The sequence below is a fragment of the Ctenopharyngodon idella genome, chromosome 2, assembly GCF_019924925.1.
Source record: "Ctenopharyngodon idella isolate HZGC_01 chromosome 2, HZGC01, whole genome shotgun sequence".
NCBI classification, from domain to species: Eukaryota; Metazoa; Chordata; class Actinopteri; order Cypriniformes; family Xenocyprididae; genus Ctenopharyngodon; species Ctenopharyngodon idella.
In genome coordinates, this window is record NC_067221.1 from 6,990,270 (window position 1) to 7,010,508 (window position 20,239).

The 20,239-nt window shown below is 34.5% G+C and overlaps 1 long non-coding RNA gene across 1 annotated transcript; it reads left to right on the top strand.

The window, feature by feature from the left end:
- The first annotated feature begins 18,259 nt into the window (after positions 1-18,259).
- On the top strand, positions 18,260-19,947 carry LOC127501466 (uncharacterized). The gene is made up of 3 exons (XR_007926612.1): positions 18,260-18,503; positions 18,626-19,633; positions 19,721-19,947. It is a non-coding gene; the product is annotated as an uncharacterized LOC127501466 (long non-coding RNA).
- The last annotated feature ends 292 nt before the right edge of the window (positions 19,948-20,239 follow it).

The window sequence follows — 20,239 nt, forward strand, 5'->3', positions numbered from 1 at the left end:
ATTTATATTGTATGCATGATCTCACATGTTGGTAACACATTTCTTTGTTCATGTTTTCCAGGTGTGATAGCTGAGGACCTGATTTGGCCAAATATGGGCTCAAATCTCATCATTAGAGAAGGAGAGTCTGTGACACTGAGATGCTCATGTGACACAAGCAGCAGTTATGTCAGACTTTACTGGTACAGAGCAGTATCCTAATAGAGAACTTCAGTATTTAATGTTTCAGGTGTCGATATCCCGATCAACCAATAACCTCATTAATGATGATGTGACTCTGTCAGATGCAGCTCTTTTGAAAAGTTTCTGGATGGTAAAGGCAGTTATAAAGAAATAAGGCCAGATTTACTAAACAGGGCAAATTAGCATGAGACTGCAATCATTAAATAATAGTTCAAATGCCAGTAAATTGACTACTGCAAACCTTAGTAAATCACGTTGCATGGTTTGTGCTGGTGCAAGCTGTTAGTAAATCTGGCCCTGTGTCTTCATATCAAAAAGTGTGTCCTCTGTATGTCCACTGCTACAAAATGTAAACATAATGTGGTCATGTGTTAGAAATACATAATTTCACCACTGGGGGGCAGCATCCCTTAAAGTGTCATCAGTGGTGTGCCATGTGAGGACCTAGAGCTATTTGAAGACTTGAATATCAAGAGAAGAGCAGCAGAGAGGAAACAGAGAGCTTCAGTAAAGATACAGAGACACATTCATTGAATATATGTTAAAATAATCTCTTCATCTCAGCAATGCAAAAACTGATTATTATTACTCTTTTCTTCATAACACGGGACTTTGGTAAGAAAGACAAAGACAATCAATTACACTTCAGTATCTGTAAATATATATATATATATATATATATATATATATATATATATATATATATATATGTGTGTGTGTGTGTGTAATTATAAGTAGTTTTATATATATTTTTCAGTGTGCTGGGGACAAGACAGAGTTGAACAGCCTTACAGAGAAATGACTGCAAATGAACAAGATCAAGTTACTCTCCTGTGCAATTATTCTACCACAGCTACAAATGCATATCTCTTCTGGTACAAACAACTACCAAACAAATCACCAATATTTATTCTGAGTAAATTTACAGTTGGTAAAGGAACTACTGAGGATGAATTTAGAGACAGATTTTCTGCAACATTGGACTCCACATCAAGATCAGTTCTTCTGATGATCCAGGATGTGTGTGTGTCTGACTCTGCTGTGTACTACTGTGCTCTGAGGCCCACTGTGACTCAAACACACTCAACACTCACACAAAAACCCTGTTCAACCTCTGATGTGATGTGATTACTTACACTGTTATAAGGACCCTGTGAACCTACTTATTACTTATTAACCTAAAAAAAACACAGATTCACATTTGCCATAAACGCTATGAAAATGCTTTGCCAATTGTTACTTTTATTTCTTCCTTTATGAAAACCTCTTAAAACAACATAAATGTACATTACTTTTTAAAACATTTCTTTAATTCATATTCAGGTGTAAGTCAGAAGAGACTGTATTGAACCTTCAAACAACAAAAAACAAAACAATCATGAAGTCGTTGTTGTTTTTTAGCTGATAATGTGATCTGATCTATACCAACAACAGCTGTTTATTTTATTTTATTTTAAAATGGTTTTGGATTTTGTTACAATGGAAGTTAGGACACAGAAGATTTTTATTTTTATTTTTTAGCCTGAAGATGGCGATATCTACATACACATGACACCACCTCATGTTTATTATTGTAAGTCTTGATTGAAAAGAAACATCTGCGGTTGAACATCATCACTATATCAACATGACAAGCAGAAGACAAAGCTTCTCCTACAGCTGTGGAACGCTGCTATGAATGACATTTTCCCATTTCCTTTCATAGATAAACAAAGATGTCTCTCAGAATGCCTGTTTTATTCATTTTGGCCTTTAATTTCTATGGTAAGTAATTATGCATTCACAGGGTGCTTTGGGAAAGACACTGTTAATCAGTCAAGTGAGACAAAAACTGCCACTGAAGGACATCAGGTTACCCTGAGCTGTGAATATGAAACACTTCGGTCTGATCCATATCTTTTCTGGTACATTTAACGCTTTAATGACCTTCCTGAATATATACTGATGAAATACAAGTTTGGATCGAGTAGCAGTTCTGAATTTGAAGAGAGATTTAATGCCAGTTTGGACTCAAATTCAGTTTCACTGACAATCAAGAACCTGCGTGTGTCTGACTCTGCTGTGTACTACTGTGCTCTGAACCCCACTGTGACTCAAACACACTCAACACTCACACAAAAACAATTCTCAGACACTGATAAAAATGCATAACTATAATGAATCAAATAATAATAAAATAATTTGAGAATAACAACATAAAATATACAATCATTTAATGGTAAAAGTCTCTCTTTTAAAGCTTCTTCTAATAATATAGCCAAGTACAATAACTATGCCAAATGATCTACTAGCATTAGTTTAGTTCATCAAATTAAAAAAAAAAAAAAAAAAAAAAAAGGGGGGTGGGGGGGTTGGCAGTGCTTGAATCAATGTATTTGAAGAGACTGATAAAACAAACTTCAGAACATTGAAAAGTATTAAAAGTACATCGACGTTCAGTATTCAGGAACTGTGGTTCAGTCAGACTCCTCCTGCAGAGCCCCGCCCACTGCAGTCATTTATCTATTCAATGTTTTTTATCATTTATCACAATCAGTTTAGTGCACATGTATAAACCTTAAAGAAAGATACACAGCTAACCTTAAACCATTATCAAAACCTGTTTAAACTGAGGAATCAACATGGACAGATGTCTACTAGTGATTGCCATTACAGTTTCAGGTGGATATAATTTACACCTTTAAAATCTCATGGTGTTTTTGGCAAGAGAAGCTGGCTGATGGTTTAATGTTCTATTGTGATTTCTCAAATTGTATTGCAGGTGCATTTGCTGATAGCATTGGTCCAGTTGACAAGGATACTAATATGATCAGAAGAGAAGGAGAGTCTGTGACACTGAGATGCTCATATGATGCTAGCAGCAATGATGTTTGGCTTTACTGGTACAGACAGTATCCAAACAGAGAACCAGAATATTTACTGTATAAAGGTGCTCGAACATGGAGTGATGATAGATACTCTGATATACCAGACCGGTTTCAATCGAAAACATCCCAGTCATCCACTGAACTCATTATTAAAGCAGCAGCTCTGTCAGATTCAGCTCTCTATTATTGTGCTCTTAGAATAGTTACCCCAGTGATACAAAATGCCTGAGAAGCTTTACAAAAACTCACACACACAATTCTTGCTTTAAAAGCCAGTTATCAAATGTTTATCACACCACATTTATATTTCTAAACCACAGTGACTGTATGTGGTAACACCTGTTGAACAATACATGAAGAGAGTGGAGAAGAGAGGATATGACATCACACTAGAAGAACTTGTTGTATGGGATGTTTATCCTCCTTATTTTGCAAAGCAGATGAGACGGGAAGCCCAACACATTCAAGTTACAAATGGCCGTACCCATATTTTTTACTTTAAAAATAAGTTGAATGCAGTTTCTTTATGTCATGTTTTAAAGTTATTATCTCAACCGTAAAATTGGGCCAATCCATCTTATGTTCCACATCAAGATCAGTTCCTCTGATGATCCAGGATGTGTGTCTGACTCTGCTGTGATCTGAAGCCGCTGTGACAACAGAACACTTCACTCTCACACAAGAACACTGAGATCAACCACAAACAGATCCTGCCATCATAATACATTCACTAACTCCAAATACAATAAATATAAAAAAGAGAAAATAAATTACAATGTAAAAAGAGTTTCATAAGCATGATATTAAAGGGACAGTTCACACCAAAATTAAAATTCTCCCATGATTTACTCACCCTCATCTTGTCCTAAACCTACATGACTTACTTTCTTCTGTGGAACACAAAATAAGATATTTTGAAATATGTTGGTACCCAAACAGTTTCGGTTCCCATTGACAAAAAACACTGAGACATTTCTGAAATATCCTTTCATGTTAAAAAGAGGAAAGAAAGTCATGCCGGTTTGGAACAAACATGAGGCAAAAAAATGATGACAAAACTGTTCAACTAATAACTTTATTCCATTTCTTTTTATCTGTTTAATTCATCTGCACTTTTTCCATATAATTGAGGAATGCAAAAATATTAAAATATCATATTCTCAAACTTTATGCAAAATATTTAATATTATGACATAATTGTCCAAATGAATCACAAATCCTTTAAGCTCTCTGCATTCAGATACTGTGGTTTAGTCCGTCTCCTCCTCCAGGTGTTTGTAAATGTCTTCAGTGTAACTTTAGCAAAGAGAGTCTGAAGCAACAAGGGGGTTAAAACTGCTGTTCATTCAATTTAGTTTAATTTATACAGTACAAATACAGTATTATGATGACACACTGGAAAAAATATTGTGTTGTTTATCTCATATTTCTTGGGTAAGTAGATTTTTAAACATATTTAATTTGAGAATAAATTATTAAATGATTTAAATTGGTAAATGGTTTTCTAAATTTCAGGGTGTAAATCTGAGGATGCCGTCCACCAGAATATGAGAGTTCAAACTGCTGTTGAAGGTGCAGCTGTAACAATCAGTTGTACATTTACAACCACCGATCCATCCCAAACTCTCTTCTGGTACCAGCAAAAAGTGAACGGATTCCCAAAATACATGCTGAATAGAGTCAGGTGCTTATGGAGATAACTGAGGAAGAGTTCAAGAAGAGATTTAACGCAAGTCTAAACACATTAACAAGATCAGTTCCTCTGATGATCCAGGATGTGTGTGTGTCTGACTCTGCTGTGTGCTACTGCACTGTAAAAAATATTTTCATGATTTGTTATCATAACATTTGTTCTTTTGCCAAATCAACTTAGATAATTAATGTAGTTCAGATAACATAATATTTTGAGTTTCTGTTGATTAAACAAATCACCTTCATTGTATTAACTCAAATTTTTCATTTCAGTGAACTCAACATTTTAGGGCAACCAGGTAACTTACTTTTTTAAGTTAAACCAATAATTCTTTTTTACAGTGTGTGCTCTGAAGCCCACTGTGTGAGCATCTGAGTAGTGTTGTTTAAACTCATAAGTGATGTGATTACTTCCACTGTTATAAGAACTCTGAAAAATCATATTTCATGAAGTGAGAATCCTGTCAGTAATAAACAATACATAATGTGCTCTTTGTGAAGTTTAACTCAAGCAGAGCAGATCTAGAGTATTTAAATTGTTTTCATTATTTTTATCTCTTTAATTTTAACAGAGTGCAGTTCTATATAATCCAGAATGTGCTGGTGTGTCTGGTTTTTAACCAGCACATATAGGTCCCCATCACACACTTTCTGATTTCTTTCTTTCAAGGCTCTTGTGTTCAAAACTGTCACTTCCAACCAATCACCTGCATCTGAACCAAAGATGAAGACACTGAAGGACACGCCTCTTCTGTGAGCTCTGAACTAAAGCATTAGCATCGGAGCACAGAGAACATGAACAGCATCTGTAGAAAACATGGAAAAACACCTGTTTCTGATTTTATTTCTGACTTCAGGTACAAAATGATTACCTTTATTTATTCTAGTGATGCAGAAAAACTGTGTAAGAAATGATTGTGTGCAACTTGACTCTTAATTTTCTTATTTCTTTGTTTTAGGTGTGATGACTGCAGACAAGATTTGGCCAAATAAAGAAACTGTTATAAAGAAGGAAGACGAGACTGTGACCCTCAGCTGCTCATATGAAACAGACAGCAATTATGTTACACTTTACTGGTACAGACAGTATCTTAATGGAGAGCCTCAGTATTTAATATGGAAAGAGGCTCGTTCATATAGTGGTACTGGGAACCCCTCTGATCCTCGCTTTCAGTCGACTGCATCTCAAACATCCACTGAACTCATTATTAACAGTGTGACTCTGTCAGATTCAGCTCTCTATTATTGTGCTCTAAGAGTTGGAGCCCAGTGATACAAAGTCTATGTGAAGCTGTACAAAAACTCAAATTAATTTTTCCCTTTGATCTCAAGCCACATCAAACCCACAATCTATAATTCACATAATATTATTACACCAGTGGAAACACCTGTGTGTGGTTACAAAGGAAATTTTATTCAAGTTACAAAGGGAAATTGAAAGAAAAATTAAAAAGGGATCAAAAAACATGGATGTGTGTGTGTCTGACTCTGCTGTGTACTACTGTGACTCAAACACACTCAACATAAACACAAAAACCTCGTGTGAGCATTTAAGTGGTGTTGTTTAACTTCCTGCACATTTTCCATTTCAAAATCCCATACTTTTCGACACTAAAATTTCCAAACCTCTCTGTAGATTTTTCAGACCATATTTAACATGGTTCGTACTGGTTCGTACAGCATTGTTTTTGGTATATAATACAGTCATCAAAATATTTTTAATTTTGATTTTTTTTTTTTTTTTTTTTCTTCCAGTGGTTTTCTCGAAGTGATAACATGCTTAAAATGATGAAAAGAAGCCTTAAATGTGCATATTCACCTCTGACACATTGGTTTAATAATCGTGGTTTGATGTTGCACCATCATCGTTTGCCAATGTTTTTGACCCTGTGCCTGTTTATGGATTACACTAAATAAAATCTGCACTTGGATCTTCAACCTGTGCTTCAGAGCAGTTTTGTAACAGATGATCATTTGAGTGGCACACACACATAATGAAATATAATGAAATTGTGCACCTTAAATTGATTCAGTCCTTTTTGACAATCACTAAATAATCACTAAACTTCAGTCATGAAAACACTCTGCTTGTATGATACATTTTAGAAATTCTTAATGTTATATTTTAGAAAACTGAATAGGGGCAATAGTCTGGAAACAGAAATATATTTTCCTACTCATACTTTCTTTTTTCCATACTTACCCAAACCTGGAAATTACTCAAGTTTTCCAAACTGCATATAGGAACTCTGTTAATTTTAATTGTTTTAACTCACATATTACGTGATTACTTCCACTGTAATAAGGTCTCTGAGAACCTAAACACTTATTACACTTAATGAGAAGTTATTATTGCCTTAAAAACACAGATGGTGAGCATGAAAGTTTTGATTACATTTAGTTATTAAACTATGAAAAATATTCATAAACAGACATTGTTCCTTGTTATATTTTAAAATTTGAAACAAAAAGGATCTTGTATTGATTGTGATGTCACTGACCACACCCACACTATTCATAAACAGCAGAGCCCCTCCCACTGCAGTCATTTATCTATTCAATGTTTTTTATCATTTATCACAATCAGTTTAGTGCACATGTATAAACCTTAAAGAAAGATACACAGCTAACCTTAAACCATTATCAAAACCTGTTTAAACTGAGGAATCAACATGGACAGATGTCTACTAGTGATTGCCATTACAGTTTCAGGTGGATATAATTTACACTTTTAAAATCTCATGGTGTTTTTGGCAAGAGAAGCTGGCTGATGGTTTAATGTTCTATTGTGATTTCTCAAATTGTATTGCAGGTGCATTTGCTGATAGCATTGGTCCAGTTGACAAGGATACTAATATGATCAGAAGAGAAGGAGAGTCTGTGACACTGAGATGCTCATATGATACAAGCAGCAATGATGTTTTGCTTTACTGGTACAGACAGTATCCAAACAGAGAACCAGAATATTTACTGTATAAAGGTGCTCGAGCATACAGCAGAAATTCGAATATACCAGACAATCGGTTTCAGTCGAAAACATCCCAGTCATCCACTGAACTCATTATTAAAGCAGCAGCTCTGTCAGATTCAGCTCTCTATTATTGTGCTCTTAGAGTAGGAGCCCAGTGATACAAAATGCCTGAGAAGCTTTACAAAAACTCACACACACTATTACTGCTTTGAACAACAGCAATCACATGAGTATCAAACCACAGACATCTCTTTTGTAAACCACAGAGACTATAAATGAGAGGATATGGTAACACCTGTTGAATATCAAAAAGTGGTTCAGTACCTACAGTAAACGTTTACCTACAGTATATATAACACCGTTTATGTTTTATGCTGCATTAATGGTTATACATTTTAATTGTAAATTAAGGAAGAATAAATAACTGATTATGAAAAAAACAAGAACAGACATTAAAAATATATAAAAAAACAAAAAAAACAAACATAATGAAACAAATTATATTATGCTTCCAAATAACATTCAGGAATAACTTCTGTTTCTGCCTATCATTGACCTGGAATCCATTAACAGTTTTCAGTTTATTATTCATTTATACAAAACAATGAAAAGTGTAATGTTCATATTTTGACTGTATTAGATTCAGACCCATGTGCTGGAAATATTCCCCTGGAAACCAATAATTTTCAAAAGGAAAGCAGCTATCGGTATTAATATGCGATGTGTGGAATAACAGACTTCTCTCTCAGACCGACTGAATCAAACTGCTTAGATATCACTCTATCAAACAATGCAACTATGGCTGGAAGCATTAATATTTGCATTATTTATTCAGGGTATGTATACTTCATGTAAAGTTATGTTTTTATTGAATAATACCATTTTTAACATTAATATAATATATTTTCAGAATGCAGACCAGAGGATACAGTTGATCAGCCAGATAAACATGTAACTAAACCTGAAGGAGGATCAGTCACATTACAGTGCAAATATACTGCATCTACAACACCACCAGACCTCTTCTGGTACATCCAGAGAGAAAATGACATTCCTAAATACATGCTGAGGAAAAACAAATATGGAGGAGATCAGGACACTGAGTTTCAGAAGAAAACTTTCATCAAATTCAGTTCCTCTGATGATCAAGGATGTGTGTGTCTGACTCTGCTGTGTACTACTGTGCTCTGAGGACCACTGTGACAAAACTGAAGTCGAACCACATACAAAACACACAAGCATAAACATATGTGACTGTGATGAAAGCATTTTTGATATTTAAAAACTGTAATAAAATCATCATGAACTACATTATGATCATGCAATCATTATTACATTGATTACATGATTTATTTTAATTGAATGATTTCAATATTATTTTAATCATCCAATAGTGTTTTCTTGATTAAAAGGCTGTGCACAGTAAAACTGATCTTGAACATGAAAAAAAAAAAAAAAAAAAAAAAAAAAAAATTTGTACAGCATATTATTATTCTTAACACCGATGGACAGATAAATTGTTTAAACTACTGGTACGCTGTTGTGAGACGAGTCCAAAATAACGTTTAAAAGGTGACTGTAATGGAAGAAAATCATCACTAAATACTCAAAATCCTTTAAATGAAAGCTGTCACACCCCCTCAAATGCAATAAATCATTACAATAACTTTCTAACCATTCATATACTCAAATAAGGAACACAGATCAATTCAGCCTTACTTGTTTTTGGCACAATCATATAGTCATAATAGCAGTTCATGTGATTGGATCTTTCTTGTCTTCTTGAAATTCATTGTCAGATGTTCTCAGAGAGGAGGAACTCAGAGTTCACAGATCTGAAAGAGACTGTGGATGAAACCATTCAGTCTGACTCTTCTCAGAGTGAACACTTGTACAATGAATCTTCATTCACTTATTCTGCTCTGTGCTTCAGCCGGTATGTTATTCTGATAATTATTATAATATTTCTGTTAAAATTTAGTTTTTATTAAAAACATCTCACTAAAAATGTACAAATGTATCTTTTCTGTTTCAGCTGCTGTATTTGGAAATGTCATCAAACCAAACAAAACAGATGTTTTTGCTGAGGAGGGTTCAAGTGTTACATTATCCTGTAGTTTTTCTGCCTCTGGAGCTCAAGATTATCTCCACTGGTACCGTCAGTATGGAAGATCAAAACCTGAATTTCTTGTACTCACCTACAGTAATGCAAAAGAAGCTCAGGTGTCTAATGTAGATCCAAGATTTTCTGCTAACATTACAAGAAGGGAACATGTGTATCTGGAGATCTCCTCTGCTGCAGTATCAGACTCTGCTCTGTATTACTGTGCTCTGAGGCCCACAGTGTCACAAGCTGGGCTATAACTTGGGTCTCTGGTGTGGTGGTTGAGATATCTGCCACTAGGCCACAGAGGCTGTAATGTTGGACCCAAACGAAACACTCAAGGCAGTACTCCAGGCAATGTAGATTTATTAAAAAAAAAAAAAAGTCCAACAAAAGTTCCTCTCAGACAGAGGTATTAATAACATAAGAGATAATGGAAAAACCACATGGGAAAAATAAAAACTCCACAAGGGGAGAAAGCAAAACTAGAGAACATTAACAACCAAATAACTCAGAACACCTTACTTGAGGTAGCTTGGAAGGACTTGAAGAAACAAAGCAGGAAGCACACAGCCAAGACTCAAAAACCAAGTGAGGAACGAGGGGAAAAAACACAACTAAAATACCCTAGGAGAAACAAGGCACAGGTGACCTGGATAATCCTAACAAGGACACACGAGGAAGAACTAAGGCAGCAGGGAACACAGGGGACCTCTAGAGGCACGGAGACAAACTACAGGAGGTAGGATGCTGACACAGTCACAGGAAACACATCAGATCTATACAAAAACCTGTTACAATGAGAGACAAGAAAGATCAGCTTATTGTAAAAGTGATCAAATATAAACAAAATATATTCTAAAGTGAGTGAATGTTTGGCAATATAAAGATGAATCACATTAAAACCAATATTGTCTTACTGTCCTAGCTGACAAATCAATTTAATTAAACATACTGTCAAATGTAACAAAAGTTAAAATATCTCAAATGATTCTCATGTAATATAAAGCACACACATTCAAATGGAGCTCTTGCTTGTTCTAAATTATGGTTATATATACAAAAATAGCTAAATATCTGTGTAACTATAAAGTAAATATTCTTCATATTTCCATCTGTTAATATTTTCATGTTCATGAGAAATGAGAGGAAATTAGACAGACTGAAAAATGACATCTATTTAAGCCATGCCTTTATAAAGCAGGAAGTTCCTGTGTGTGTTTGTGACTGATCTGCAGTGACTTACAGCTCAAGCACTGAGAGCCTCAACAGAGAACTGATCTGATCTGATTCAACATGGACACATGCTTCATACTTATTCTCATTGTGGGAACAGGTATTTATTAATTAATACAATTCTGTACATAAACAATTACAATTTTAAAGCATCAAACAGCATTTTTTTGTAAAAAGTAAATTGTGCTTGAAATATCATTTTGTCTAACTTGCTTTCACAAATCAAAAATCATTTTTATTGTTTACAGGTTTGGTGACTGGAGACAACATTGAGCCAGATAAAGAGACAGAAAAATACACTAAAGAAACAGAAACTGTCAAGCTGAGCTGCTCATATAGTACAAATAATCAATATGTTCTGCTTTACTGGTACAGACAATATCCAAACAAAGAACCACAATATTTATTACGCAAAGGAGCCCGATCACAGGGTGGTGAACACACCTCTGATAGTCGGTTTCAGTCGACTACATCACAAACATCCACTGAACTCACTATTACTGATGTACGTCTGTCAGATTCAGCTCTCTATTATTGTGCTCTAAGAGTTGGAGCCCAGTGATACAAAACATGAAACACGTCGTACAAAAACCTGAAGCTCTTTTCACTTTGAACCAATCTAGTGAAAACCACAATCAAAACCACAATCTATCCAGCTCCAAATGTAATAAAATATGTGGTAACACCTGTGTGAGGCTGAATTAGATGATTGTTATAAGGCATAAATTAGAAATTTCAGAAAAGAAGCATTAACAACATGACCAGATATCATATTCCACATGTTCAAACCACATGACCACTTTTTTATGGCCATATAATCTGCATTCTCTCTCAGAAACTTTCTCTCTTTCTTAGATGTAATACAGTTTTTATAATTCCTTTAAAATTAATATATTAACTTTGGTAACACTTTATTTTAGTGTCCGTGTTACACATGTTACTCTAGTAATAACTGTAAATTAGGAATAATTTCATTTACACACAACTAGCCTAAACCAAACCCTAATCTTACCCTATATTAAGTACATTTAGTTAAATAAATATTACTCTGTACTTAAATGTATAATTACACAGTAACAAAGATACCGAAAAAAAAAAAAAAAAAAAAAAAAAAAAAAAAAGTGTAACATTAACATTAATTGTATGGATTGTCATATATTAAGATGTTCTAATTCAAATTCAAATTAAGTTTCCAGTGGGATGTGAACAATTCAATTCAAATTCATGAAAGGTGTTACAACACAGAAGGGACTGAGGCAGATATAACAGGCAAGGATGTTTATTGATACCAGCAATCGTGAAACAGCAGTGCAGGTGAATATAACGTGAAGTAATTGAAGATGGAGAGAGTGCAGATAAGTAATACTGTCCTTGTTGATTGTAGAAGCGGGGAAACTTGAATGACGCTGGAGAAACTTGACGTTGGAGAAGGAGAACACTCACACACAGATGGGATTCACACAAGGAAAACAGGAGACGCCGGAGACAGGTAAGTAGGTTTGTAGGAGTCCTTGAGGTAAGCATACGGGTAAGTCTTGATGCAAACGAGACCAGACAAAGACTGTGTGTGAGTGTGGATGTTATATACTGTGGGTGATTGCGGTGCTGATGAGGTGCAGGTGCAGGTGATCAGTACTCTGGGGAATCGGTGCGCTGTGATTGGTGAGTGGTGGAGCCTGGCGTGTCTGTGACAAAAGGGAGCCAGTTTTTTAAATTCAGAATTTTTCCTAATGCTGCTTGATATAATTTGACTTAATACACACCAAATTTTTATATATCTAATATCATGTTGGGAATGGAAAATTAAATAAACAAAGTGAAATTTGAAATTTGAAAGTTGAAATTTCTTTTCAAATATAGCATTTCTTGTAAATGCAGTGGAAACTGAAAGGCAAATTTTAGAATTTTAATTTGCAGGACATTAATATATTTCCTATATAAAATCTTTCAAAATCACACACAAAACACAGCACAGAGAAAACAAGAGAAAACAGTGAGTGTGATTGACTCTTTCTTCAGTTCCCCAAGTGTGAAATATAGACACGATGTTCTCAGAGAGGAGGGACTCAGAGTTCACAGATCTGACATGATCTAATCGTGTCTGAAAGAGACTGTGGATGAAACCATTCAGTCTGACTCTTCTCAGAGTGAACACTTGTACAATGAATCTTCATTCACTTATTCTGTTCTGTGTCTCAGCAGGTGTGTATTTCTCTGATTGATTGATTGATTAATTGATTGATTGATTCATTCATTGCCTGATTACAAAGAAGTCTTTCTATAAATCAACCCATTCCTCTTCTGTTTCAGCTGCTGTCTTTGGAAATACCATCAAACCAGACACAACAGATGCTGGTGCTGATGAGGGACAAAATGTTAAGTTGTCCTGTAGTTATTCCTCCACTGGAGGTTCAGATTATCTCTTCTGGTACCGTCAGTATGGAAGATCAAAACCTGAATTTCTTGTCCTCACCTTCAGTACTGAAAAAAAGCCTAAAGTATCTGAAGTAGATTCAAGATTCTCTGTTAAAGTAACAAAAAAGGAACAAATCCACGTGGATCTGGAGATCTCCTCTGCTGCAGTATCAGACTCTGCTCTGTATTACTGTGCTCTGAGGCCCACAGTCACAGGAAACACAAGAACACTGTACAAAAAACCCATTACAGTGAGAGACGAGACAGAGAGACAGAGAGAAAAAAAATGTGAGAAAGAACCTAGTGTACAAATAATTACACAATCAAATACAAAAATGATACAACGTAAAACAAAGCAACATTCTAAAAGTGAGTCATATTTTTTTAATTTGTTACACAATGAGATGGCGCTGTTTCAGTTGTGCAATACTTGCAGTTAACCATAAGAGGGCAGTAGTTACTTAATATTACCTTTGACAATACAGCAGCTGTTCATATCAATTGTTTACATTTTATATCAGATTTTACATTAAATATTCTTAAACTGCTCTGGAATACTTATTAGCCTCTTATAATCTGTTAATCTGGCTGAGGAATTTACTTTTAATGGTTGCAGTTCTTGGTATTCAACTTAACTGTTAAATGTACTGTTGTGTATGCTTAATAAAATGAACATGAAGTATACTTATTTTTTGTAAGGGTATGTGGATATGAAATGGTTTTTATATACTGGTGCACTAATATGCATTAATTCATGCTTAACTAATGCACAGATAATCATGAGTTAATGTATGACTCATTAATTAATGATAACTGCATCAGCAACTAATAAAGAGTCTATATGATTAATAGATTAAGTAATATATGAATTGTTATTAATTAAATGTGTCATAATGTATTAATTCCTTAATAACATAGTTTATTAACTAATAGTGTAAGTTAATGTGTTAATTACCACAATGGTTTGAAGCCATGTACTTCAACTTCCAGTTGTCTGCTTTAATTAATAATTAACTAATGATTTGCAAACGTATCATTATGTTATGACTTTACTTATTGAGCCACATGACTATTAACTAATTGTTAAGTAATATGTCATTATGATTTTGACATCAACACTAAGCCATGGATTTAATTTTCCAGCCATTTACAACCATGATTCCACTGTACCAGATGAACTGCTGCATCCAGAACCCTGTTGTTCATGGCACAGGATTGTGTCAGGTTAAGCTTGAGGTCTAGGATTCAAAGGCAGAACACTGAGAACATGCAGCCATGGCACTGCTATTTCATAACACTGTGTCAAGACCAGACAAAGAGAATAGAACCCATTATTATTAGTGATAGTGATTCTACACTGGATGCGGCACAACGCAACACAACACATCAAAACATCACTTCTGTTATGAAGGACAAATGGACTTGCAATGATCTGTCATGTCCAGTGTAGACAGCTATTGCGGCATGACTCGATAATGGTCACATCCAGTTCAAACACAGTACAACATCAATCTGCAGTTCAGATTCTGGTGTGCTGATATTTGTGTGCAGCCCAACTTACCCATCCTTCAAACACATTCTCTGTCATTACACTCACTGCATGTGCAACTGTCAAAACCCATTAATGACATATTACTTAACAGTTAGTTAATAGTCATGTGCCTCAACAAGTAAAGTCATAATAATACATTTACAAATCATTAGTTAATGATTAATTAATAATAACTAAGAATTAATTAATGAACACATTCATTTACACTTTTAATTAATAAAATATGTTATTAAGGAATTAATACAGTATGACACATTTAATTAATAACAATTCATATATTACTTAATCTATTAATCATATAGAAACTTCATTAGTTGCTGATGCAGTAATCATTAATTAATGGTTTAGTTCTTCATGAGTCATACATTAACTCATGATTATCTGTGCATTAGTTAAGCATGAATTAATGCATATTAGTGTATTGTAAAGTGTTATCGATTTTACAGTTCAAGTTTGCAAATTTAGTTTATAATCTGACCTGTAGCTATGTTATCTTAAAGTCCACAACAACAAGAACAATTGGCCGAGCAACAAGACAAAAATCATCTGAGGTCATTTGCAAGATGATTTACAATACGAGGTGGAAACAGGGCCTGAGATGCAAGTTGTGTTTGTTTGGAACAAGAGAGCAAGAGTTGTGATAAAAGAGAGACATGAAAGTAGATCCAGTTTCAGTTACTCAGATAAGCGGACTGATATATAACGTTACTATGAATGATGGCAAATATAAGGAAATATCAGACTGCTGCTGAATGCCACGAATGACCAATCAGAATCAAGCGTTCTAAAGTGTAATAAGATACTGTGTTTTTCAGTGAATAAAAAGTGATATAAGCTAATCAAATACATGTATACATACATCTTAAGATTCATTATTATACATATAAGTAAAATAAAGTGATACAGCACTATATATTACATAAACTACAGTCTTCATTGGCACTTACTGTAGCACAGGCTCCTCCCAGCAGTCAGACCAAATGACTTGAATTTACTGCTGCTTTAACAGATACAGAAAGAGGAAGAAGATCACAACATCTCTGCATATATCCTTGGTGATTTCAGTTGTATATAATGACACTCTGGAAAAGTGTCATTGTGATCATATTTTTATATATCTGGGGTGAGTAACACTATCAAATAATGATTCTTTTCAAATAGCCTATTTTTTATACCCACGTCGGACAAAATTTTTATTCATATTGTTTCAATTCTATTTCAGGATGTAAATCTCAAGATAAAGTTGATCAGCATACAAAGATTCAGTCTGCTTTTGAAGGTGATGATGTAACAATCAACTGTACATATCAGACTTCTTACCAAACCCCGACTCTCTTCTGGTACCAGCAGAAAGTAAATGGGATCCCCAAGTACATGTTGAATAGATTCTCTAACAGTGGAAAAAATGAGGATGAATTCAAGGAGAGATTTCAAGCAAATCTCAGCAAAACTTCAGTTCCTCTGACAATCAAGAACCTGTGTGTGTCTGACTGCTGTGTACTACTGTGCTCTGAAGCCCACTGTGACTCAAACACACTCAACACTCACACAAAAACACTGACAGTGCAACAGCATCAATTACATCATTATACAATTTCAATTTGTATTAGAATAATTATTCTTATTCTATGATTTCATTTTTAAAAACCTTTTTATCCATGTATATATATATATATATATATATATATATATATATATATATATATATGGATAAAATATATATGGATATATTCATTTAAAAGTTAACACTCAGTTTACATTATCTGATTTACATCAGTTATATTTACATTTGTATCAGTTTTGCCTTACAGTTGGTTTCAACTGATTTCATATTGCTCATACCGTTACAATAATATATATCACCATAAATCTGGTTATTGCCATTAAAATCTAGATTTTGTGAAGATGTATTATGTGCAGAAAGCTATGAAAGACCAGAAGAGGGCGATATACACTCAACATTGACATTTAATGATGTTCATTCTTCTTTAAGGAGTTAAATTATAATGAAGAAAATAATCTTAATGATTAGATGAGCTCTGATAGTCTTACAGCACAGCATTATAGTATGGTTATGGTATATTATGGTTTCATATGTTTTCAGTGTTCATGAACTGATGTAATTTTAATGCTGTTCTCATCCTCTTACACTGACAGATAGGAGGAGCCTGTGGAGATCTGGTATAGAGCAAACTAAACTCTTTTTCTTCCTACAGTGCAAACATGACGATCCTTTGTGTTCTGCTTCTGCTATTGTTGATGAAAAGTAAGAGAAATTTACTGATTCTAGACCTTTAATCACATGCTTTCTTGTTTTGTACAATGTTTGGAGTTTCATCTCTTTTTTTATATTGCTTGAAACTGATTTAACTGACTAATGCATCAGCACGATTCTTTCTTTGGGTAAGTTTGATCAAAAGTTTAATGGTTGTCCTGCAGGGGAGACATTTGGACAGTCAATAACACCGCTGGAAAACAAGGTGCTTAAATCTGCAGGAGACGAAGTCACTCTGTCCTGTAAATATAATGGATCTCTAAATAACCTGCACTGGTATCGTCAGTATCCGGGATCCAAACCAGAGTTCCTTGCATTCATTTATCCACATGGAGCCACAAGTGACCATCTTCCTCCTCGTCTTTTACCTAAAGTGGATAAAAACAGCAATCTTGTGAGCCTGGAGATCTCCTCTGCTGAAGTATCAGACTCTGCTCTGTATTACTGCGCACTGACGCCCACAGTGACAGGAAACTCATCCTCACTGTACAAAAACATCCTCAACAATAAATCTCCTCATAAGCTAAAGTTTCAGAAAAGGGCCAGTGCATCACAAAACACTTAAAATATCATACAGCAGTTCAGACAGTGGTGGTATGAAGAAAGAAAAGTAGCAGTAATGCATCTAAACATCTCATGGACAAAAGAAGTAATAAAGAAATGCATCAATAAATGCATGAATTGATAAACAGATATGAGAAAGCAAGTGAAAGTGATGTTAAAAATAATAATAAAATAAGCTAATTTGGTAACAGACCTCACAGACAGTCATGTATATGTTATTATTTAATGACGCTAATAATTTTGATATATTCCTTCCAGTAAACAGTAAAAATCACACCAGTAATGATGCAGATGTTCAAATGGAATTGGGATCCACTGCAACCTGCTTAACAAATACAGAAACCACAAAGGTAAAGGGAAGAGCAATTATTCTGAAATATTTTAAAAATGCAAATGATTACAGCACACAGATGTAAATCCTACAGATCTTTTAACTATAAACCTGATGATGGTGATGATCTCAACAGAAGAAGCTCCTCCTATAAAGTTTTGTAGGTCGACTACATCACAGAGACGCAAAAACAAGAAGAGACTCAAAACTCCTCAGTTTATTTTATGACTTTGGTGATTTCATTTGGAAAGCACAACAGACATAATGACATACTGGAAAAGGGTGGTTCTCATTCTCTTCACATATTTGTGGGGTAAGTGACATCATGAAATATGTGTGGGTTTAGATTAATTTTTATAGGCTATTCCCTGTGTGTGTGTGTGTGTGTTTTTACATTTCATTAGAAAATATACTGTTTTTATAATTCTATTTTAGGCTGTGATTCTCTGGAGAGTGTTGAACAGAAAACAAGAGTTCAGATTGCTTTTGAAGGTGAATCAGTAACAATCAACTGTACATATTCAACCACTGATTCATTTCCCGGATCTGGTGAGATTGATGAACAGTTTAAAGTGAGATTTGATGCTAATCTCAACACCTCTTCAAGATCAGTTCCTCTGATGATCCAGGATGTGTGTGTGTCTGACTCTGCTGTGTACTACTGTGCTCTGAGGACCACTGTGACTCAAACACACTCAACACTCACACAAAAACACTGCAAATACATGAGCCCTAAATTAAATAATTACTGACTTGTCTTTGGATTACATGAAAGTCTATCATTTCACACTATTCCACTTCATATTATAATCAATTACCCAATTTTTAAATTTGACATTAACTTTAGCCTATAATAAATTATATTTAGACAGGCATTTCATGTCAAAACAATCCTCAGTGATCAATATGCTGTTAAAACACATACATTGAATGTGAAAGGAGATGCTATTTTGTCATTTTTGTTTTCAACAAGGGGGACGCAATCCCCCTGCATTCACCCTCAAATCGAGCCCTGATTACAGTAGATCAAATCTCTCTGTTTTATTTGTGTTCAAAGACAGTCATGGTATCTGCATACTAACATGTTTGATTATAATGCAATAATAATAATAATAATAAACAATAAAAAACTGAACTCATTATTAAAGATGTCACTCTCACATCCAGCACTTTACTATTGTGCTATATATTCTCAAATATTCAAATAATAATCATAGATCAATTAGACAAAAACATTAGTGATTGTAACTGGATCTTTCTTCTCCTCTCCAGGTGTGAAATGTAAAACTTGGCCATGATGTTTCTCAGAGAGGAGGGACTACACAGATCTGACACAATCTGATCACTTCAGTTAGAAACAATTCAGTCTGAATCATCTTAAAGTGAACACAGCGCACTGCACAATGGAGATTTATTCAGTTATTCTCTTCTACAGTCTGGCATGTATGTATAATTATTTTAAATGTATTATCTGTTGTTAATAATGAGTTTAATTAAAACAAATCTAATGTACCTAATGTTCTTTTTCAGCTGCTGTCTCTGCTGTCTGTCTGTCAGCTACTGTCTGTTAAACTCACTAAATGGGAACAAACTCATGTGGATCTGGAGATCTCCTCTGCTGCAGTATCAGACTCTGCTCTGTATTACTGTGCTCTGAGGCCCACAGTCACAGGAAACACATCAGATCTATACAAAAACCTGTGACACAGTGAGAGAGAGCAAGAAGAGCTGATACAGAGAGTCAAACAGTCTTAAACTGACAATGATATTACATCCATACAACATACAGTACTGTCCTTCACACACAAATATGCTATAAAAATTATTAAATGATAACCATATTGTGCAGACACATTTCCACCACAGGGCTGCAGTGTTGTCAAATGTTCTTACTGTAAGAAAATGCAAACATTAGTATAAGAAAGTGAATAACTTGGAAATAAAGAGAAAAAGAAAGAAATTTTCTTTCTTTCTTTCTTTCTTTCTTTCTTTCTTTCTTTCTTTCTTTCTTTCTTTCCTTTAAGGAGAAAAACAGCAGCTGCACGGATG